We start from the raw sequence: 24,349 nt of genomic DNA on the forward strand, positions 1-24,349 counted from the left end.
TCTGTTTTCCTAACCTGTCACAGCCACAGGTTAGGAAAATGGACGCTCGTTAGTTGAGCACCCTTTTTTTTTTTTTTTGGGACATTCTAATTTTTTAGTTCCTGACTTAATATCACCACGATATTAAGTTGGAGGAAGTACAGAAAAGCAGTATTTTCTGCTTTTCTATACACTTCTGGGCTCCTCCAAAATTAATGCCTGCTCAGGGCAGGTGTTAATTTTGGCGAGTAAAAATGTGTGCATCGGGCACACATTTTATTTATTTATTATTTAAAAGCTTTTATATACTGCGAATTGGGCAGTAGCCTGACCGTCTAAGTGGGGGGAATAGATGTGAAGAGCGCTATTACCTACACGCATTATTGGACGTGCGTTTTGGAAGCCCCGATTTGCATTGGGAGTTATGGATGCACATAACTCCCAATGCATGGGTTGAGCTGCGCACTGCAGCCACTGCATGGTTTTGCATCGGCCTGAATATGCTGAATATAGCTGGTTAAGGTTCAAGTTATCCAACTTAAGGTACCCAGATAACTTGAAAACCTAATCTGCTATGTTCAGAATATAGCTGGTTAGGTTTTGAAGCTATCTGGATGACTTTAGCCAAGTATATTTCCATTGAATATACCAGCTAAAGTCACCCGGTTAACTTTAACCTGGTAACTTGCCGCTCACTGGCTTTCTGAATATGGATCACTTAATTTCTAAAGATTTACTTGTGTTTAAAATTCTTTGACTTCCTCCTGCTTAAACTAACATTTAGGGGAGTAGTATTGTAACACATCTCATAAGTTAGCCAGCAAATATGCATATAAATAACTCCAATGTTTAAAGCAGACTTACATGCATATGTCTGCTTTGAAAACTAACCCTGCAAAATTATGCACGCACAATTACACATGCTATTTGGTGCATGTAATTTTGCTGAAAAGAATTTAGATGCATATCTTTTTAAATTAAAGTATGCACATTATTTTATGCACATATTAGTTGCTCAGGTTTCTAAAGTATCATTTCTGCAGGTAATGCATTACTTTACCCACAGAAGTCACTTTGAAGTCAAAGTAAGTTGGAACACTGCTATATTGACCCTGATCAGAACCCCGTGCAAGTTTGATGATCATGCATGTTAAATATGAATATAGCACAAACATCTGAAGAATGGACTCCGGGTAAATTTTTAAAAACAGTGGGTGTAGCTATAATAAAAAGGTACGTGGCTCCCCCTCTCCCCCCCAAATGTTTAAAAACATAAGAAACTGAATATATTAGAACAAAAAGCCAAGGGAAAGGTGAATCATTATCTGCAGATGATATAACTTAGATTGGCTTAATTGTAATTCAGAAAGTGAGAGAGATTAATCCTGTGATTCTATAATTATTACTGTAAAACAATGTAGTATGGTCCCACATTAGGTGCAAATTTGAGACTAATAAACCTGAATCTAACCGTGCCCTGATTTGCAAAATTGTAATTACAACCCGTGAGGGTAGGGAATGAGTGAGGCAATAATGCACTTTAGTGATTTTGTTTAATAAAGACTTTGTAATTGTGCTGATGCAACAGAAGTAGCTGCCGGTGTCTTGTTTCCCCAAGTTGATGGAGCAGACGAAGCAGAGGCCCATTTCTACAGTGAAGGTGATGATTTAAGCTCTGTCAGTTCCTTTAGCACTGGTGTTTTCTGAAGATGGACAAGAGATCAGATGGGGAACAATAGTTGTATCCCATGGTGATGAGCATCACTAAGAGTAGCAAAGACGTGAAACAACTGTTGAGGAATTCAGAAACAAAGAGAAAAGTGAAACTTAGGGGGATAAAGATCAACTGTTCCTTTCATGGCTCATTGAAACTGATCACAAACCCAATCTACAGGTCCCACTAATGAAGAAGGAATACTAAAACAAATAAGACAGATCGATGTGCAATTATACTGCTATCAGCAAAACTCAATATTCTATTCAAGTTACAGATGATATGTATCACATGCTCTATGCTGCTCAGAGTTAAGTGGGGCCTGAAGATGCATCATGCAATGCCATAGAAGGTGGAACTTTCCACTTTCATAGTTAAAAGTATGCTTATCTTATTAAAACTGTGAAACAGGGACAGTGCGATGACTGGCAATAATTAACAGCAAATGATTCATTTTCCTGTAGCTATTGCTCACCTGGGCTAAAGTATAAACTGTGTTCTTTTCAGACTGATGCTCTGACAATTCATTGTATGGAGTTCTTTCTTTACATTTTGGCTGATGTGGAGAGGAGTGATAGTTTGAAGAGGTGAGTCACAGCATGAATCGGGTTTGCTGTATGACTCTGAGGACCATATTTCAGCACTGTGAATTAGGAATCCGAAAAATGTCTGTGTGTGTTGGGGGCTGGAATATCAGGGTAGATTTTCTGTCACAATATAGGCAATCATGAGATAATTTTCAGTACTGTGCATACCTGTTACACTCGTATTTTATAAGCTGCACGATTTAAAATACATATATCTCCACCCCCCTAACTTAAATGTGCGTACCGTTTATGTGTGTACATCCCAAACTCATGATGTCAGCTTGTGGAAATGTGGGGGAGACTCTGAAAAATGGCACTGCGGGCCTGTAAGCCTAATTTTACCCTGGGACTTGCAGCTGCTGGCCCATCTGATTGTGTCTGATGAGGGACATCTGCTCTCATCCTAACTTTGAAGAGGAAACAGGGGAGGATGAACAGAGCCTGTCTGACTCTCCTCCAGCAATTTCATCACCAGTCCTCCTTATTCCACTGTCATCTCCTCAAGAAACAAGTGCCTTCAAGGAAGTAGACTCAGGAGCAACATCAGTAAATATGTCAGCATGGAAAGGTTGGTGTGTGCATGGAAAGGGTTCTCAAGGGAAGTGCTAGAGACCAAAAATGGGAACAGGCTTCAAGAAAGCTTGACAGAAGCCCCCAGAGGATGTATAGACGCAAAAGAGTCTGGGAAGCCGGTCGGTAACTGGAGTCTATGGTGATGCCACAGGAAGGAAATGGGCACACTAGGCAGACCTTAGAGTCCCTTACTGAACTCATTTTTTATGTTTCTAGGTGAAGAACCTTAAAAAAGAAAGCCCACCACCTGCACCCCGATGAGAGGGAATGGCTTGAGCTGTTGCGAGTACACGTAGGACAGAGCACAGGTAAGTACATCACAGTCACATCGGCTAGGTTTCACATTTCTTTCCCTATATCCAGCTTCTACTGCCCATCTGTGTCTCTCCTCTGTGTAAGGCTGTCTCTGTAGGTCTCACTCCAGCCAATGTTACTGTACTGAAGCCGCATTTATAGGGTGGCATTGAGGGGGACTGATGGTAAAACAGGAATTTATGTTTCTTAACTGGGTTTGAAATATGCAGCACAAAAGCTATAGACATTGGGTAAGTTATTACTTACTGTAGATGTGTTCTTGGGCTCTCAACAGTGTCTGCTTTCTAACACTAACACTTTATCGCCACTGGTACAAGGTCAGATTAACATGAGAGCTAATAATTAACACAGGCACTAAGGGCCTGATTTTCAAAAGCATTTACACACTTAAAACTGGGTTTTACACCTGTAAATGCACTTTACCCGTGCAAGTGGGCTTCTGAAAATTGCTACAGTAAGTGCACTTAATTGCTACAATAGTATAATACATTTACATGCATAGCTCCTTTGAAAATTCACCTGTATGTGTTAAGAGGCAGCTTACGAACTGTCCCCTCCACATGGCTTTTCAAGTTTGGCTTCTCACTGTGCTCTGTCCATGCGGCTCACCCCTGCCTTATAGAAGCCTCATGCTCTTGTACCACTCATGTAAAGGAAGGATCCAACACTCACTGCAGCGTACTCCAGCAGTTCCTTGCTGTTTTCTTGCCACACGCTTTACGCTATATCAGCCCCACACTTTGGGAAAAGAAGTCACTGGTTTCACCTAACCGTTCTTATTATCTGGTCACTTAATCTCCACTTCTTTCTCTTTTCACAGACACCACCATTTCCGAGAGAGGAGGAAGAGAAGGGAATGCCTCCACCACCACCACGGCGGGAGGCAGCAGGTCCACCGCCAGCCAGCTGCCTACCAGAGTTCCATTTTCTCTATGCTCGCCCTCCGTTTTGCCCTTGGGAGCCAAGGACAAAGGTCTTCAGGTTCTCCTGTGTTTGGAGCAGGTTTCTCTGCTTAGTGGCACACATCAGGCCATGCCTGCTGAAGAGCAGCCCATAGCAGAGCAGAGCAGACTGGGTTTCAGGGAAGAGCTGTTGCTCCTCCTGCTGAACTCAGCTAGGAATATCCTGTGGGTTTAGCTTTGGAGTAGCAGAGTGAGATGGTGTCCACCATGCAGGTGGACATAAAAGGAATAGGGCTCGGGTGGAGAGGTTGGCCAACCAGCAGGGATGGATAATCAATATGCTTCTAGAGGAATCACCTGCTTTTCACTCGAGTTCCCACCTCATTTTTCCTAAGCCAACTTTCCCTTGAGACGACCACCACCTGCTAGGACCTTTCCTCCTCAGCTTCTTTGGGTCCTTCTATTTTATCCATTTTCAGTTCCCTCGTTCTCCCTTCTCCCCTCCATCCTTTGTTAAGTATATTAAAAATGTTTATATTCTTTTATACCTCTGGTGTGATATTTTTTGTTTGCTACCCAGGAACAGGGCCTTACAGGGGAAACAAAGCTATAGAAATGAGTTGCACACAGAAAGGAAAGGGCAATCCTAAAGCAGTATGTGAGGCAGTGCCCCCATGTTCTTCCTTAAACTAGTGCAGGACCAGACTAGGTGCCTGGACTCTTTAATTCCCCTTCAGGCCAATGCAATATCAGCACGTTAAAAACATGTATCCAAACTGGGTGCATATTTTTTGAATGGGCGCATATCCACCTGTCCTGAATGCTCGATGCAATAGGCAAATGAGCTGCTGCACTGAAAGGAACGTGCAATAGGTAATTTGTGCATCCCTAACACTCTGCATGGGGCATCCAGGAAAAGTGTCTGTGTGTCTAGAACAACCTGGCCAGAGCTCCCTCCCCACCATCAGCAGGGCTGTTCCTGATTGGTCCTTTTCACTGACACTGTCAGTGAAAGGACCAATCCCCTTTCAGGACAGCTTCTGAAAGGGGATTGGTTCTTTCACTGACATGTGACAGTGAATGGACCAATTGACAGGAAGTGAAGGAGTGAATAAATTAATATCAAGTGCCCGACACTTAATATTAATGTATTCACTCCTTCGCTCACTGCTGGCTGGGTCAGATCTTGGGAATGCTGCTTTCTGTGGTACCCCCTATGACAGGGGTGGGCAAGTCCGGTCCTCGAGGGCTGCAAACCAGTCAGGGTTTCAGGATACCCTTAATGAATATGCATGAAGTAGATTTGCATACAACTGAGGCAGTGTGTATGCAGGTCTCTCTCATGCATATTCATTTAAGGATATCCTGAAAACCCGACTGGTTTGCAGCCCTCGAGGCCCGGAATTGCCCACCCCTGCCCTATGAGGAACCACAGAAAGCAGGATTTTATTTTTTGATAAGTCCTTGAGTAGTACATAATTCTGCTTTCTGTAGTTCCTCCTATTTATTATTGCTTGGATACTAATAGGAGGAATCACAGAAAGCAGGATTTTTTTTTTCATCAGTCCTTGAGCCTTGCATGCTTTAACGCCTGCTCCCGGGCAGGCGGTAAATTTGCAGCGTTAAAATGAGTGTTGTGGCCATGTAGCAATTTTTTGCATCAGGGGGTATTAGCTAATAGCCTCATCAACATGAATTTGCATGCGATGAGTGCTGTTAACTATGTGCTGGTTTGGATGCGTGTTTTGAATGTGCTAATGCCCTTGTTGCATGAGGGTTTTGAACACGCATCCAAAACACACATCCAAGCACGAATAAAGCCATTTGCTTGGCCAAGCACACTATATTGCATCAATCTGTTTGTGAGAGAGAGCTCTATGGGCAGGTTCCAACAGGGGTGGAATAAGAGCTGGGACCCAAATGGGTTAGTCAGACCAGGCCCAGGACTCCAGGAAGAAGGCAACTCCTGTAGAAAATTGCTATCTAAACATTGAACTGTGTGAGTACTGAGGGAAGCATTGCTAACCGTGAGTAATTGGAGTACACTGTTCCGAAGGTAAAGGCAGTCTACTAATGTGTGTGTTAAAGTGACAAATAAAGATAAAGTGTTTTAAGAAAGACTGGAGTCAGTCCAGGTTTGTTTCATGGAATTACTGCTCATTCCCACACAGGAGTTTTCAGAAAAGGTAAAAGATTAGGGCCTCATCCCTCCCAAGGGAAGCTATACATATCAGTAATCTCAGAAACTCACAAGTAGTATGCCCAATTATTTAAACTTCCAGAAATCAATATTCAAAAGCTACTTAGCTGGATAAGTAGGATCACTGAATATCCAACTATGTTCAGCGGCTGCCACTTAGATGGATATGTCACTTATCCAGCTAAGTTTTTAGCCAGATAAATTGTGGGCAGGCAATAGGCATAACGGGGCAGTGCTACTTAGCCATATAAGATAAGATATCTGGCTAAGTGGCGATATTCAGACTTAGCCAGATAAGTTATCCACCTAAACCTAGCAGATCTAAACCTAGATGGATAAGAGTTATCCGGCTAAGTAGTGATTTATCCAGTGATTTTCAGCTATATAGCCGTACAGTCTATCTGGCTAACTTAGATAGCCGGCTATCTACCCCTCACTGACTTCCTAAAATACAATCATTAATACTCATTTATATCAGCATTAATAATTTATTACAGTGTTAAAGTCACAATTTTGCAACATCTTCCACACAAAAATAACACCAACAATTAAAACCTGCTCCATTCAATCACACCCTAGAATACCCACCACATCTAAGAACACAATCAGACCCACTTCTCGAAGCAAATTTTGAAAATCATCCAAAGGCCACCCTACATGGCCTAAATCTCAAGAAAAACAGGTCAATGGTCTTCACACAGTGTCTCTCAAAAGTCATGCTTGTCACTCTTTAATCACTCTCTTCACTCTTTAAATGGAAGCCCGTATTGGGTGATACATGGGCATATTTTGCTGATGAAGATTATGTTTGGATTCTTTTCCTCCATTTTTTAAATTTGATCTTCATTTTTTTTCCCTTCCATGTGACTGGACCTCTTGTGTTCCTTGTTTTTTATGTATTGATTATTGATGACTGATCAAAGAGTAACAACTTTGACAAGTTTAGTCTTACCATCTTTTGAACAATGGTGTGCATGTAGACCATTGAACCATTTAAAGAGTGACGAGCGTGAATAAAGAGTGTAAAGCTTTACTCTTATTTTATCACCTTTTGTGTGAAGACCATTGGCCTGTCATCGACCATTAACCTGAATGGTGCATTAGACATATACTGTAAGTCACTGCCTATCCTATACTTAAACAACATTCATGTTAATTTCATTCTAAAACTAATTTGGTCAGGCCTCCAAGATTTCTTCATATTGGGTAAAGAACAGCCATTCAAAGGGCTGTGCAAAATACTTGGCAATTCTATTATGGTACCTTTGATGTGCCGCTGCCTGGTGTTTATAATTTCTGGACTCAAAGCCAGGGCAACAAGAACACTTTTTACTCAGCAAGAGGTTTTCAAATTCAATTTATTTGGCTTCTTAAAAGACAAGTGTTCCTGTGAGATGCGATATGCCCTCTATCTGTAATAACTAGCATCTCCATGAATATATGACATGCCCTGACTTATATAATCAAAATACAGCACTACCGAAGTTTCCAGAATCATGTCACTGCTCAAAAGCTCAGTTACAGAGATACATTATGCTGTTGTCATGACAATCTATCCTGTATAGGAAATGCTTGTGAGGACCTCCCTCAACTAAAAATTCTTCTAACCCTGTTCATCCTCCCACCATAAAAGTTCCTTTATCAATCTGGCTTTGATGCACTTTGTTCCTTTTGTTCTTCTCTTGATATTCTTTGTTGTGTAAACACATAGCAAGTCTGTGGTTTCAATAGGAAACTCAGCATGAATTCCGTTTTCTGGAGCCAGGACTTAATTAAAACTGTACCCTCAGGGGCATCTTCATTTACCTGGCTCCTGTCCGTTGAAATAGGCATCTGCAAGACAAAAGCCTGCATCCTGGTTTCCTGCAAAACAAGTTTCCCTGTATTGTGGTGCAGATATTGTCATTGATGCCTTTCTGGCCTGTAATTATAGAGCCTGCCAGTAGGTCGATCTCAGGGATATTCTGCAAGTCATGCTTAGAAAGGCACTCAGAGTTCATTCACCTCTGACAGGCCACAGTACAGCAGAGGCGTCTGGGTATTTTTCCTCTTAATATTGTGTATCTGATCAATCATATTCTTCACTGGACCTGACCCTCGCTTGCCTTGACTACCTTGGATTTGACCCCTGCTTTGCCTGACCACTTCTGGATGGATACCCTGGCTTTGACCGTTGCGCTTCACTCAGACACCCTCTTCTTGCCTTCTGTGACCACCAGACCGATCTGCTTGAACTCTGACCGCGTTCTTCATCTGACCAGACCCACAGGCGCTGCCTGTTCTGCCCGGAGATCCTTCCTGAGACCCTGAGGTCTCCAGAGTCTTCAGTTCAGGTCTGGTCCATCCTCTCTGCATCAGCCGTGCACCCTTACTCGTGGTGGGCACACCTCTCCGCTACCTCTCCGGGAGACCTTCTGAGGCCCACCTAAGTCCAGGCGGTCCGGGTACCCAAGGGCTCAACCAGCGGAAACCCCGGACTGTTATTGGCGAAGCTCCAGCTAGCCTCTGTCTCCTCGTGTACTCTACCTCTTGGTGGCAGGTGCTCTCTGGGTCCGACCAGAGGGCCGTACCAATCCTGCACCAGGCCAAGGGTCCACCTCCAGCGCAACACCATCTAGCCAAGGTTTTAAAGTCTGATCTCACAGAATGTATGGTGCAGATGTTTTTCTATTAAATCTTGACTATCACACTCTTTTCCACTCCTGAATGTAACTCACCTTGAGCTACCAATGAAAAGGCATGAACTGTATCTAAATAAATAAATAATAACTAATTTTCCATTCCCTCTGAAGTATTGACCATACTGCCGGTTTTAGTGTCATCTATATAAAATTATACCTATCCTTTAAGCCCCTCTGTAACACTTCTTATTAAAAGAAAAAAAAAACCATTGAATAGATTCAGCCCCATTGCTGATCCTTATGACTGAATCAGTCATAAGTACTTATGGTACCCAGTTGGTCATCTTTCTCTTCTTGAAGTGAATTTAGCTTCTCAGCATCCACAGTCGCTTATCATTCAACTAGTTCCTTGCCAAAGTTTATCAGCTTGGGATTCTTCCCCAGTCTGCCCAGTTATGCATTTGCTCTGTAGGACGGTGTCAAAGACCTTACTGAAATCCGAATAAACCACCTCAAGGACTCTTCCAGGCCTAATTCTTTGATCATCTGATCAAAGACAAGAAGTCAAAGAAATCAATCAGATTTGTTTAATATAACCTCTCTTTACAATGTACCCATGCTACTCTGTATCCAGTAATCTGCCAGATTTAAGATGTTCCAGAAGCTTTTATTGTAACAGGAATTGCATTAATTTCCCCGGCACTAAAGTCATTTTCTAGCCTTCTCTCAGCTCCTACTTCTGTGGAGAAAAGTTGGAAGCATTCCTGTCTCCAGGGAGTAATTGATCATAGTGGAGTGATGCTGCCAGCCCCTTTCTAAGCTTCCTTACTACTCTAGGATCTGTTTCATCTGGACCTGTTACACTTTCCACATTCAGTACTGCTATTTAGTTCCATTTGGATATTTTTTGTCCACAAAAGGACTAAGGTCATTTTTATTTATTAATTTCTTTGGTCCCCTTAATTATTGAAATTACTTCAAGTAGCCCTTCAATTCACAACGCTGACTATATTGAAATTTATGCAGCTGATGTATATAGATAAAACATAATGCTATGCAAAGTTATTTGCTCTGTAATTTTCAGGCTGGTGCAGTCTTAACAGCCCTATTTCCTCTTAAGAGATACTCTGACACTCTGCTGGGCATCACAGGACGATTGATCTAGAAAACATGAGGGGGTCAGGGGTCAACTGATAGCTCGAAACCCCGGACGTAGCCTGAAAATTATATATAAAACATGTTTAACTGTTTAATTATATTTGGATCTGATAGATCAGGGGTAAGCAACTCCGGTCCTAGAGTGCCACAAACAGGTTGCTTTTCAGGGCCTCCATAGTGAATGTGCATGAGATATATTTGTATGCACTGTCTCCATTGTATGCAAATATATCTCATGCATATTCATTGGAGATGTCCAGGAAACAAGACCTGTTTGTGGCACTCCAGGACTGGAGCTGCCTACCCTGTGAGAGTTATTTAGCTCATGTGTATTATATAGGGGCACAGTAGAATAATGGGGTGATTTCAGGAATTAAACATGCTTAGATTACCTACCATGCCACTCCTTTGATTTCACCTTTTTAATCTTTTTTCTGTTTCAGCCATAATTGTATTATTTTCTTTTAAAATCTTAAAATAAGTTTCTTTTCTAACATTGCACAACTGTAGCAGCGCAGAAAATTCCACAATAAACTGCAAGTAGCAATACAGATCCAAATTTGTTGTCAAGTATTGGGAATTGCACACTCAGCCATCACATGCTGAGTTATTTGAAGCTCAGCACTGCACATCACAAGATTTACAAATTTATTTCAGTTAATGTGTTGTTCTCCTCTGCCTAATATCTGACATAGGCACGCTCACGATGGTCAGCATTAGATTTGATATGCACGTGCTGAAGAGCAGGGGGGCTCAAACTGGTCCTTGGTCCAGCCAATTGGGTTTTCAGATATCTCTAATGAATATGCATGAGATTAGTTTGCATGCATTACCTCCTATGTACGCAAATACTTCTAATGCATATGCATTAGGGATATCCTGAAAAGCCGAGAGTCTGGGGTAAGGGTGGAGATGGGGATCGGAGGGCCTGTTTAAACACCCTCTTTGAAGGGAGACCAGCTGCTACATCATTTTGTAGTAGTGTGAATGTCTAAATGCTGAGGTCATGGTCAGGGCAGGTATAAATTAAGAAGAACTAGAAACATCTAATCTAAATAATAGCAGAGTAGAAGGAATGTTTATTAAAAAAAAAAAAAATGTATTTATTCAGTCTGTCTATCTGTCTCTATCTGTCTGACTGCATGCACATTGGGGGTTATTTTGTAGCCATGCATAAATTAGCTGGGAAATATGTACCTGAGTTCTGCTTTAAAAATTATCCCAGGCAGCATCGACTCATGAGAAAGTTAATAGCAGTTGGGCAGGAATTGACCCACATTACAGAGATCGATAAGTACTGACAATAAGAAGCGTGAGCGCGCTAAGAGGGTCGAGTTGACCACCAGGGAGAGCGAAAATCAAGGACTAGATATGTAACAGATATGTAACAAACAGAAAAAAGAAAAAAAGAGAAAAGAAAAAAATATAGAAAAATTATTTTGAAAATAAAAACGGTGGCTACACAAAGAGATAATCACAGAGTGGTTATCTCGGATACAGCTACCGCACATAACCACACATCAGGGTGTTCCCTTGATGGTTAGTAGTTGATGATCTTTTAAAAATTATCCCAGCAAAACTATGCATACACAGTTACACCTGCTCTTTGGTGCACGTAGTTTTGCCAGGAGAACATATGTAGATACTTTTCAAAACAAAAAAAGGTACCTGTGCAATTTCCACCCCCTCGCAGACTTCAGCCCCTGGAATACCTTGCACTTCCACACAGGAAAGTACCCGCACACAGAGCCTACCTTTCAAACCTATCTACGGTGCAGCGTTTGCGTGCGTAAGTGGACACTTGGAGATCGACGCTAGTATTTTATAAACGGTGCAAGAAAATGCAAATGTTCTCTGCTAATTTTATAAACATACGTGCATATATTTTACATGTGAATTAATCATGACGATGTGCAAATAAACACCCAGAATTAAACGCAGAGGCAGGGATGTGCATATGTCATTTTGAAAATAGTTGCGCATGCACTTGGAATCACAAGTTTGCTGATATCTCCACCGGTTCACTCAGTCCCTCTGGCACCTCACCCTGAACCCTCACTAGTTCACTCACACCTCCTGTACAAAACAGCAGACAACAGACTAGCAGGCATAAAAAGGTATGAATACTTTGATAATGTATATGTGCATATCTTGTGCAACTACTTGTGTGTACTTCTGAAAACCCTCCCATAATGCCTTTAGACTGCTTCTTTTTTCCAAGATAAAATATATGCCTGAAACTGAAAATATGCACATACCGTTGACATTTATATATAATGCCATATACGCATGTAAGTGCTATTTATACGTGTAGAACCCCTTTAAAAATTCACCTTTAAGTGTATATGCACACAATTTTACAAGCTTATCAGTCACATGGTTTTCTGAAGGGCCGTTTCTGTGGGTAAAGAACTGCTTTGAAAATTACCCTCATCTCTAGCCAAGCTGGAAACAAGAATCGTGTTTCCCCAGAAAACCTATGGAGCTAGCCAGAACTTGGAATAAAAAACCTCGTTTTTCCCATTAAACATATGGATCTCACTGAAAATTGAAAAAAACATTCCTAAGAGTTGCTCTTTAATTCTTATCTTACTTGTTCCTGTCTTAAATGCATGAATTCATTTTGCTGCTCTGATTTGATGAGTGCATTTCCAGGGGCATTAAAGGAGTCACTGCTCTAAGCTCAACAATACTATACTTCTATTTTTATCAGACAGGTGGAGTTACCTTTTATTGAAACATCTTGGATAACAAATGCACAATTAATAACATTTTAAGAAAATATTTTTTCTTATTTACTTTTTATTTTTGATCAACTGTTTCCTCCTGCTGCTTTGGGCTTCCATCTCAGTCTGATCTGGGCCCTGTTGGGGCTACAGTGCTTATAAGCCTTCATCACCAGCAACTCTGAATTTTCCCCCATTTCATAGCATGCTGGTTATGTTTAATGCGATTATTGCACCTCTCTGTAAGATTTCAAGTTTTCTTTAAACTGCAGTGTAGTGCCCCATGACCCATGCTGGTTATGTTTATTGCGTTATGTTTATTACGTTTGCTTTATGTTTACTACGTTTCCTTGTAGGAAATACGTATGAAGCTGTTTCTTTAGTTGCATCATAAGAAATTCATAGAACTTAAAGTTCAGTAAGTTACGTTGTAAGAAATACGTTCCATTGTAAGAAATAAGCTTTCCATTAGCTGTAAACTGATGTGACATCATTGATCTAATGTCAGTATATAAAAATGTATAAATAAATAAATAACTCTCTTCGCTCTCCCAGCTAGCCCAGTCATCACAGCTCGGACTGGCTTTGCCCTGACACTTGGTGCACGTGCACCCTGAGACTAGATAGTGAGACTCGCAGTTGTGCAATGAATGGGATTCCCTCCCTACCAGTGGCTGTGAAATCAGCATCCCCAGCGCCGGCCAGTTCGAGGAACAGAAACCAAGCTTAAAAAAACTGAGCCTGGGTCTCCAGCAAAACAGTTCTGTAGCCATCGGGGCAGCTGTTCTCTGTTCCTAAAGCACAATTTATTTATTTCACCTATTTATTTATTTATTTATTTATTTAGTGATTTTTTTTTTTTTTTATATACCGCGGCACGTTAAAAACATCACCTCGGTTTACAATAAACAATAATTCAGCAACAGGCTTTACAGACAAATTGAAATAACGTGGACATGATATATATCAAAATAACAACAAAATAAAAACAAATACAATAAACCAATGGTGATAAAATTCCCTAGTTAATGGCAAGTCTAATAATAAATGGTAGTTCATAGACCAATAAAGTCAAAGTTAGCAGTGAGAAGGAGAAAATCGGCGTGTAGCAATGATTCAGGGAGAACAGTAAAAGTAATCGGCATTTCAGAAGAGGAGAGGATCATTGAGTGTAAGCTTGTTCGAACAGCCATGTTTTGAGGTTTTGCTTAAATTTCTTATGGCAGGGTTTGAGTCGCAGGTCTGTGGGCATTTTGTTCCAGATGTTGGTCCCGGCAATAGAGAATGTGCGGTCTCTTGTAGAGATGTGCTTGATGTGTTTAATTGTAGAAGAGGTGAGTTTGGCTTGGTGCATTTTTCTTATTGGTCTGTTTGATGTGTGGAAAATAAAGTGATCGGAGAACCATTGCATATCTTGGTTATGGATTGATTTATGTTTGAGGGAGAGAACTTTGAATAAGATTCTAGATGCTACAGGAAGCCAGTGAAGGAACATGAGAACAGGTGTGATGTGTTCATGGCGGTGAGAGTTCGTGAGTAGGCGTGCAGCAGCATTTTGTAGCATCTGTAATGGTTGTATTGTGTTTTTGGGGAGGCCTAGTAGTATGGCATTACAGTAGTCCAGTTTTGACAATATTGTAGCTTGTAACACTGTCCGGAAGTCATGTGAATGTAGAAGCGGTTTAATTCTTTTTAGGGTATGTAGCTTGAAGAAACCGTTTTTGATCGTGGCCGTGATGAAATTCTTTAAGGAGAAGTGATTATCAATGATAACGCCAAGGCTGCGGACTTGCTGTAAATTGATGGAGTCCGATGGTGAAGGTAGAGTAGGATTAGCGGAGATGTTATTGTGAGGTGAGATGAGGAGGAGCTCTGTCTTCATAGTGTTGATTGCTAGGAAGTTCTCAGTAAGTAGTTTTTTTATTTCTATAAGAGCCGCATCCCAAATTTTCATCTATGAAAAATCATCCTATGATTTCCTGAGTTTTATTTTATAAAGAAACAAATTCATTTCTTTACTAAGAAACAACAACAAAGCAAAGATATTTTCCTTCTGTCTATGGTACCTTTATGTCAGCTTGTTTCTCCTTCTGCTGACCTGCCGTCTATCTCTGCAGTGTGCTGAGACTGACTTTCCTGCTGTGTGGAACATTCATTCCTTAGCATAAGAACATAAGAACATAAGAACATAAGAAAATGCCATACTGGGTCAGACCAAGGGTCCATCAAGCCCAGCATCCTGTTTCCAACAGTGGCCAATCCAGGCCATAAGAACCTGGCAAGTACCCAAAAACTAAGTCTATTCCATGTAACCATTGCTAATGGCAGTGGCTAGTCTCTAAGTGAACTTAATAGCAGGTAATGGACTTCTCCTCCAAGAACTTATCCAATCCTTTTTTAAACACAGCTATACTAACTGCACAAACCACATTCTCTGGCAACAAATTCCAGAGTTTAATTGTGCGTTGAGTAAAAAAGAACTTTCTCCGATTAGTTTTAAATGTGCCCCATGCTAACTTCATGGAGTAGAGTCCTTCTACTATCCGAAAGAGTAAATAACCGATTCACATCTACCCGTTCTAGACCTCTCATGATTTTAAACACCTCTATCATATCCCCCCTCAGTCGTCTCTTCTCCAAGCTGAAAAGTCCTAACCTCTTTAGTCTTTCCTCATAGGGGAGTTGTTCCATTCCCCTTATCATTTTGGTAGCCCTTCTCTGTACCTTCTCCATCGCAATTATATCTTTTTTGAGATGCGGCGACCAGAATTGTACACAGTATTCAAGGTGCGGTCTCACCATGGAGCGATACAGAGGCATTATGACATTTTCCGTTTTATTCATCATTCCTTTTCTAATAATTCCCAACATTCTGTTTGCTTTTTTGACTGCCGCAGCACACTGAACCGACGATTTCAATGTGTTATCCACTATGACACCTAGATCTCTTTCTTGGGTTGTAGCACCTAATATGGAACCCAACATCGTGTAATTATAGCATGGGTTATTTTTCCCTATATGCATCACCTTGCACTTATCCACATTAAATTTCATCTGCCATTTGGATGCCCAATTTTCCAGTCTCACAAGGTCTTCCTGCAATTTATCACAATCTGCTTGTGATTTAACTACTCTGCACAATTTTGTGTCATCTGCAAATTTGATTATCTCACTCGTCGTATTTCTTTCCAGATCATTTATAAATATATTGAAATGTAAGGGTCCCAATACAGATCCCTGAGGCACTCCACTGTCCACTCCCTTCCACTGAGAAAATTGCCCATTTAATCCTACTCTCTGTTTCCTGTCTTTTAGCCAGTTTGCAATCCACGAAAGGACATCGCCACCTATCCCATGACTTTTTACTTTTCCTAGAAGCCTCTCATGAGGAACTTTGTCAAGCACCTTGGACAGCGCCAGTAACTCTTCAGCAAGTACTGGCCTACTACTGCTTAACAACTGTTCAGTGCATTCCTCCATCTACTATGAATGGATTCCCCTCAGTCTGTGGCAGAAGCGAGTGGCTTCTGATTGTGCCTGTAGCCCTATTAGCTTCCAGTAACTCACCTGAGATTAGCAGGCCAATAAGAAGCGAAGGTAAAGGGAAGACGAGGACTCAGATTCCCAAGCTCCATTGTTAATGGATTTGCTGTATCTACCCTAGTGGCTTATTCCTCGACATTTTCAGTATCACATTACCTCTAGGATTCTTCCACATCTGCTACTAAAACTAAGCATGTATAATGTATTTGAAGTGGATACACTTCATCTCTTCAAATCCAGTTATGCTGAAGCTTCAGGATGCACTGTAATTGTGGCTAATCAAGGAAACTTTCTACTTAGACTTGTGAGTGCAGTTCTAATGCAAATTTTGGAAGCCTTTCTTATACAGCGTGTTTCCAAAATTCCCTAAGTGTAGCAGCTGCCCATGAAGCCTCTTGGAAGTCTCTAATTATCAGCATTAATCAGAAATAAATATCAGAGGAAGAAGAAGGAAGACACACAGGAATTTCAATTAAGATGTGTTGAGAATTCAGACAGAGGACTCCTGTCAAAGGAGCTAAAAGGGCAGTGCCTAGATAAGATAGTACTTGTTACTTATCTTGTCACTCATCACATACAAAAGTTAAATATGCAGAGCCCAATTTTCAGCATTATCTTACTAATTCACATGGGATATTCAGCAAAACAGCTATGCTGCTGAATATCCCTGTATTCGGCGCTACTTAGCCAGATATGTTAGACCTTCATCCTTTTTTTAATCCAAGGAATACATTTGCCTCCAATATGGTATTTTTAAACACTCCCCAAGCCTCATGCAAACTTTTAACCCTTTCAGCTGCCCCCTTTAGTTTCTTCTTAATTAATTTTCTCATCTTATTAAGGTCTCCCTTTTTGATGTTGAATGTTACTGCAATGGTTTTTACTTAATATTCTCCCTTTGTTGAATGTTTCAAATGTGATTTTATTATGATTACTGTTGCCAAGGGGCCCCACCACTGTTACACCTTGTACCAGGTCCTGCAATCCATTAATATCTAAGTCTAAAGTAATTAATTTTCTTGTTGATTCCAGGACTAGCTGGTTTCATGAAGCAGTCATTTTTAGGCATCTAAAATTTTTTCCTCTTTTGCATGCCCTGATAAGATGTTCATCCAATCATTATTGGGGTAATTGAAATCCCCCACTATTAGGGGCAGATTTTCAAAGCCTACGCGTGCCAAGCCTATTTTGCAGAGGCCTGGCGATGCGCACAAGCCCCGGGAAGCGTGTAAGTCCTGGGGCTTGACAAAATGGGCGGGGGTGGGGCGGGGTGGTCTGGGGGTGGGGCGTGGGCATGGCCAGAGGCCCCACCACTGCTGCTGGGCCCGGGGATCGCGTGCCGGCACTTGGCCGGTGCGCGCAACCTACGCCCAGAGGCAGGCGTAAATAACAAAACAAAGGTAGGGGGGGATTTAGGTAGGGCTGGGGGGCGGGTTAGGTAGGGGAAGGGAGGGGAAGGTGGGGGGGACGGAAGGAAATCGGAGCGGCCTGGGAGGGAACGGGGAAAGCCATCGGGGCTCCCCTAGGGCTCGGTGCGCACAATGTGCACAAGTGTGCACCCCCTTGCGCGCGCGCCGACCCCGGATTTTATAACATGCATGTTATAAAATCCGGGGTCGGCGCATATGTGTGCATGTTATAAAATCGGGCGTAGATTTGTGCACGCTGGGTTGCACTCACAAATCTACACCCACGCGTAACTCTTAAAATCCGGCCCTTATTGTGTTGCCAAAATTATTAACTTGTCTAATGTCTTTTAGCATTTCTTAGCATGTTTCATCCTCCTTGTCAGGCGGATGTTGATATACTCCTACCTTTACACTCTTTCCTGACTCACATGGAATTTCTATGCATAGTGATAACAGAGTGTTGAACTTTTATCCTACTTGATTCTCTGCCACCCTTAACATATGGTTCCACTCCATTCCCAGTTTCATCTATCCTGTCATTTCAGTATATGTTGTACCCTAATATTACAGTGTCCCATTGGTTATCCTCTTTCTGTCAGGTCCCTGAGAAGTCTATTGTGTTTCTGTCTTCATTTAGTACCAAACATTCTAACTCTCCAATCTTAATTTTTGGACTTCTTGCATTTACAAACAGACAAGTAAATCTGAGAGGCCGATGTACTAACCTGTAATATTTACTGAAAGTTAATGGCAGTTTGCACATAACCTTGCTACAGCTACATGCAAAGGGCCACCTGAGATCAACCAGTGCCATTTTGGAACCAGGCATGGATGGGGCAGGAGCAAATGGGGTTCATCCTGCACCCAGATTAGCCCTCTATCAGCTTTCACTTTGAGTTGTTTGCCCCATAAGGGACACTGAGGTATGGGTTGAGGGCCACTAAGGCTGCAAAGCCCCTTTAAATCCCCACAACAGTTCATGTGAACAGTCACTTCCCAGGCCCAGCCAGAAAAAATAACCACACTTTTTTTTAAATGGGCCTGCAAAGCCTTTTTCGCCTGCCTGTCTCTGTGAAATGTCACATTAATGAGCAACTTTGCATGATTTTGCATTGCAGCACCTCAGTGTTCCATTTGAATAAACTTTTCTGTAGTGAACTATGTGCACAAATTTACACTGCAAAGGGCAGTCTGCATGGCGTTTTTGCAAAAGCTGTTTTCATGAACAATTTAATACAAAATGCCCACACTTTTGTGTTTTCACACGTTGGCTGTTTTGCAAAAAAAAATGTGTATGAAAAAGCTTTTCATGAAACAATTTCACAGCTTAGTACATCGGCTTCTATGTTTTTTATCCCTAACCACAACCTGCGTATTGTTAGCTGTTAACTGAATTGATTTTTAAACGTTCATATTTGTCTGCTCATTATTTAAAGCTGTCTGTCGGGAAATTCTGACTTCTTTGTTTTGACGGTAGCTTTTGAAGATACCTCGATTTGAACCAAGCACTCCTGAGTGATTGCCAGCTTTCCCCAATAATCTACTTTAAAAGGTGCTTTTTCTCCTTTTTGCATGTTAGTGCCAGCAGCCAGGTTTCATCCTGATTGCCCATCCCATTGGGACAGGTTCCCTTTCCACAAAATGTTCCCCAGTTCCTAACAAGTATAGAGCCCTCCTCCTTACACCACTGTCTCAGCCACCAAATTAAGCTAATCATTTACTTCTGAATTGCTGGAAGTCAGAATTTACTCCTAAAACCCCACACAGACTCCCTACATTTTAAGAACATAAGAAAATGCCATACTGGGTCAGACCAAGGGTCCATCAAGCCCAGCATCCTGTTTCCAACAGTGGCCAATCCAGGCCATAAGAACCTGGCAAGTACCCAAAAACTAAGTCTATTCCATGTAACCATTGCTAATGGCAGTGGCTATTCTTTAAGTGAACTTAATAGCAGGTAATGGACTTCTCCTCCAAGAACTTATCCAATCCTTTTTTAAACACAGCTACACTAACTGCACGAACCACATTCTCTGGCAACAAATTCCAGAGTTTAATTGTGCGTTGAGTAAAAAAGAACTTTCTCCGATTAGTTTTAAATGTGCCCCATGCTAACTTCATGGAGTGCCCCCTAGTCTTTCTATTATCTGAAAGAGTAAACAACCGATTCACATTTACCCATTCTAGACCTCTCATGATTTTAAACACCTCTATCATATCCCCCCTCAGCCGTCTCTTCTCCAAGCTGAAAAGTCCTAACCTCTTTAGTCTTTCCTCATAGGGGAAAGACTAAAGAGGTTTTACCACACCAAATATAAAATCTTGGCCCTGGCCCACAGAACCCTCAAAGCTTGCGCCCCGAGCTGCCTCAGCAAATGTCTCACCACCTACACAAACTCCCAGCCACTGGGTTCACTGCCCCAAGCCCGCCTGGTTTGTGCTGGCTCCCCCAACGCGTGCCTCGCCTGCCCCAAACCTCCGTTCCAGACCTGCTCCAGATCGCCTGTCCTTCAGGAAACAAGTGAAACCCTGCCTCTCTGAAGCTGTATTGGGTTCACACCCGTAACATGGATCCTGTGAACTCTGAGCCCCGTTGAGATCTCTGTACATAAGCCCTCATGCCTACTCACTCACGTGCCAGACCTTCCGTATGGATCCATGTGTTCGCACCGTTGTAATCTTGCTCTCTGTAATGTTTAACACATCATGGTGAGAATTAGTTTACCTCTCTGTATTTATGCTCCAGCGCCCTCCCCCAGAATGGATCTTAATGGCATTGTCTGCACTGAGTGTCTGCATGCCGAACCCAGCTGGACTTCCGCAGGTAGTTCCCCTGGTATAGAAAAAAGGATAAGCTTTTATTTTCTTGGCCTTGGCTCAAACAAACACAGTACGGTTATTTGGTTCTAGGGTTCACCGTCCTGGTCTCAAACAGGCCCCCAGTAGTTCTTTCCCCTGCACCTTCTCGTTCAGTTTGACAGCAAAAGTTCACAGTTCTCCTTTAATTGGCTGAGCTTGGGCTCAGAGTCTTTCTCTGGCAGCCCTTTTACCCTGTTATCAGTGAAAAAGTCACAGTGACGGTCTAAAGGCTAAGCCTTGATCTGGATTTCTACCTCGCAGCTTCTATTATAGTTTGGCAAAAAGCAATGAAAAAAAAAACAAAACCCCACTCACGGTTACAGTCTAACCAGTGGGTCTTACACTGCAGCCCTCTCTCTCCTGAAGTTCCCGACTCTGTGGATGCCACAAACTGCTGTAGTCTCCTTTCATAGAGGAATTATTAATTTAGTTTGTGCCTTTTCATTGGTAGCTCAAGATGAATTACTGTACTGTAGGTATTTCTCTGTCCCCCAAAGGGCTTACAAGCTAAGGGGATCATTCACTAAGCCGCATTAGGCCATTTACTGCACAATGCACGCTGTTTTTCACACAGTAAATGGCCTATCACAGGGATAATGCCAGGTATTTCAAATACTTCATGTTAATCTGGCCCTGGCACTGCATGTATTGAAATGACCTGATTAGCATGCAAATACATGCTAATCAGCTCATAAATACCCTAAATGATGCAAATCAAATAACATGGCTTGCCAAAAAAAAAAAATAAATTGCAAGTCATATTATTTGGTTTGAAGTTTTCCCTTATGGGAAAATACCACAGCTTAGTAAATGAGCCCCTAAGTTTATAGCTGAGGCAATGGAGGGTAAAGTGACTTGCCCAACGAAACAAGGAGCCACTGTGTGATTTGAACCCTGGCTTTGCTAGTTCTCAGCTACTTCTCCACAGTTCAAAAGGGGGAAAAAAACAACCAAAAACAGTATTTCTCCCCAAAACTAGTTTACCGAGCCCAGGCCTAACCACTGCCTGCCAAGCTTTGATAGCCTCCCCAGCTGAGTTCCCCCACCAAACAATTATCACTTCCAAGTAATCCTTTCAAAAAAGAAGAAATGAGAAAAGAAAAAAAAAATTCAATATTCCCACACACAGTTTGTCTTGGGTTCCCTAGCCCACCGCACAGCTTATAGCAGAAAACAGTTCCCCAAAAAGTACCTAGCTCCATATTGTCAATCACAAGCACGTCCCTTTGTCACTGTAATTCCTCTCTCTGTCTTCATCAGCTCCTGGCCCATCTTAAATTCAAAATCCGCATCACTAGGGTTGTGGTTGGTTGTAGTTCCTGATGCTGGCTCCCCCTATATATTTCACTAGTCGCATGTATGTGGTCGGAGCCTCCACTGCTAGAGTCCCCACTGGATATTCCAGTCCAGCTGGCTGATGGGAGCTGTAGTCCTCACTCTCTGTTTACTTGCTCTGGGAGGCCTTTGACTTTAGCAGGAGGGTAATGCCCTTGTCTGGTGCCTGAACTCCTCCGTTCTCCAGTCCCCGGGTTGCCTTTATACTGGAGCGAGGGGGTTTTCCTCATCACATGTACTATGTATACATCAAAACCAACTGTTTGTTATACGCTGTAAATATTGCTGCTAGTTATTTCCTATACACTGTATCCGTAACGGACCTGGCCTGTTGTAAGACACTTTGAACTCTCATGCTGGAAGAGGGTGATAATGAGTTGGAGTTTGGTTATTTTTAGTTCACATTTTTGTAGAATTACAGAATCTGACAAAAATAATTTAAAAAAACAATGGCATTAACAGTGCCATGGTTGTGAGCCCCTGTGCTGCAGTTTGGTTGACACAGCCTAGTAGGGGAACCTACAAGGCCCACGCCGAGAGCTGGCAGACATGCCCTTCCCCGCAGGTTGAGCCTATGGGTTCAAGGGGCCGGAAAGACTTAGGTGAGTGTTTCTGAGGGCAGTCAGAGAGAGAATGTCCAGAGATGGGCTGAGGTCAGGGCAGGCATCGATCAGACAGTTACAAGGTACAGGCAGCGAGCAAGGAGTAGGCAGGTTCCGTAGCAACAGGCAAGAGAAGGACTGGGACAGGGCAAGGCAGGAAGCAGGAACGAGGCAGGCAGGAACAGGAATACAGCAGGAGCACGACAGGATGAGGGACACGGCAACACGCACTGCAAGGCTGCGGGAGGAGCTGTCGCTGGGGTGTCTGCTAGGAACGCAGATGGGATTTAAATACCCAGCCACATGATGTCCTTGGTGTGTGCCAGCAAACCAGATTCCCGCTGCAGAGCCTTTAAAGCATTGTGCACCATGTGGGAAGCCCTACGCAGCATCCTTACGTGGCGGCATCCTTGACACGTAAGGAGCTGCAGCGTCCCAGGGTGAGTGTGGCCGGTCGCAGGACCATCCCGCAACAGACCAAACATTACAAACAGCTGAATAGAATTTTAAAAATCATATTATTTACATAAAGCATATAAATTATATGTAAAGAATTAACAGTTTACTTGACATCATGGTGTGAACCTTTATTATCTGACTCTAGGAACTATTATTTTCAGGTTCCAAAATATTGTTAGTGCCTCATCCTTCTGTGTGTTTTTTTAGCAGCTTCAGGGATATTCAGTCTTGAGAAGGATTGCCTGGTTCAGAGTGATCCAGTATCTAGAGTGAGACTTTTGACCAGTTCTGGCTTTCAGTCCCAGAGGCCAGTGCACTGTGGTATTTGTAGGTTTTTTTTTCCCCATTTGAAATCTGTTCAACCTTACTAAAATACACCAGAAGGTCAGTATCAAAAAAGCCAGGATTATTCTTAAAAGTCTCCCTCCAGAAAGTGGGTCACCTGGCAGCTCACCCAGTCTGAAATGTTTTTATAATCTGTATGCCGGAGTCCACATGTCAAATCATAAAAAGAGCCTAAAAAACCAAAGGTGGTTTAATTAGTGAAATCATATGTTAATTTAATTTCCTTCAGGGGCATTCAATAGCTGGTCAGATGAGATAATGGGGAACAGTTCTCATTACCTGAAGACTAGCAGCGGCTTTGCATATCAATGTCACGCTCAGCGATGCTTTGTGGAGATCTCCCTGGGAAAGAGAGCAGAGATAGAGAGCAAAACTTACATCAGATGGCAAGTGAGTGGCTGGCATCCCCTGGGAAAGGCTAAAACATCTGCACGCTGCTGAATGGGACTGCATCTGTATTTCTGTCAGACAGCCTGGAGAGAGGAAGGAGGCGAGCAGGGGAGAGAAATTACAGGGAAAAAAAAAAAACAACGTAGAATTAGGTTAGCCAATTATAGGCGGGAAGAGTAAGAGAGGCAAGAGCACTTATCCCGAGCAGAAGCAGTATGTGGGGCACCACTTGTGTGAGTTCATAGGGGATGTCCAAGGCTGCATGCCCACATTCACCGCTGCACTCCTGGAGCCCTCACCGCCGTGAAATGTGCTGGGAATAAGCAGTCCGGGCACTTAGAACCAACTAAGCATAGAAAAACAAACATTTCCTTCGCAGCAGAGAGGAGGTGAAAGGGTAACAATTACTATTATGAAGGCAGAGGGCTGCTGCTATCCAGTTCTGAGAAGGCTGGAGTGGGGAGGTTTACTGGGGTTTGGAGAAGAGATTATGAGGTGAGGGTCCTGCTTTGTGGGAGAGCTGATACTCCACCAAAAAAAAATAAAAGCCTGCCTAGGGAGCAGATCTTTCTCCAGAATTCCCAGAACCGGAGAATGACAGACCTTTCGGAGACCAGATCTAGTCCCGGACG

General features: G+C 42.4%; 1 protein-coding gene and 1 long non-coding RNA gene across 4 annotated transcripts in view; one reads left to right on the plus strand and one right to left on the minus strand.

Annotated features, from left to right (window-relative positions):
- KCNIP2 (potassium voltage-gated channel interacting protein 2) overlaps positions 1-24,349 on the plus strand; it is a 989,582-nt gene that overhangs the window by 782,078 nt on the left and 183,155 nt on the right. The gene's annotated exons all lie outside the window — the stretch shown is intronic.
- LOC115095895 lies at positions 1,521-23,795 on the minus strand. Its single transcript, XR_003857904.1, has 3 exons — positions 23,706-23,795; positions 20,453-20,560; positions 1,521-1,769 (listed from the first exon to the last, which is right to left on the minus strand). It is a non-coding gene; the product is annotated as an uncharacterized LOC115095895 (long non-coding RNA).

Source organism: Rhinatrema bivittatum, chromosome 7 (assembly GCF_901001135.1).
Source record: "Rhinatrema bivittatum chromosome 7, aRhiBiv1.1, whole genome shotgun sequence".
NCBI lineage: Eukaryota > Metazoa > Chordata > Amphibia > Gymnophiona > Rhinatrematidae > Rhinatrema > Rhinatrema bivittatum.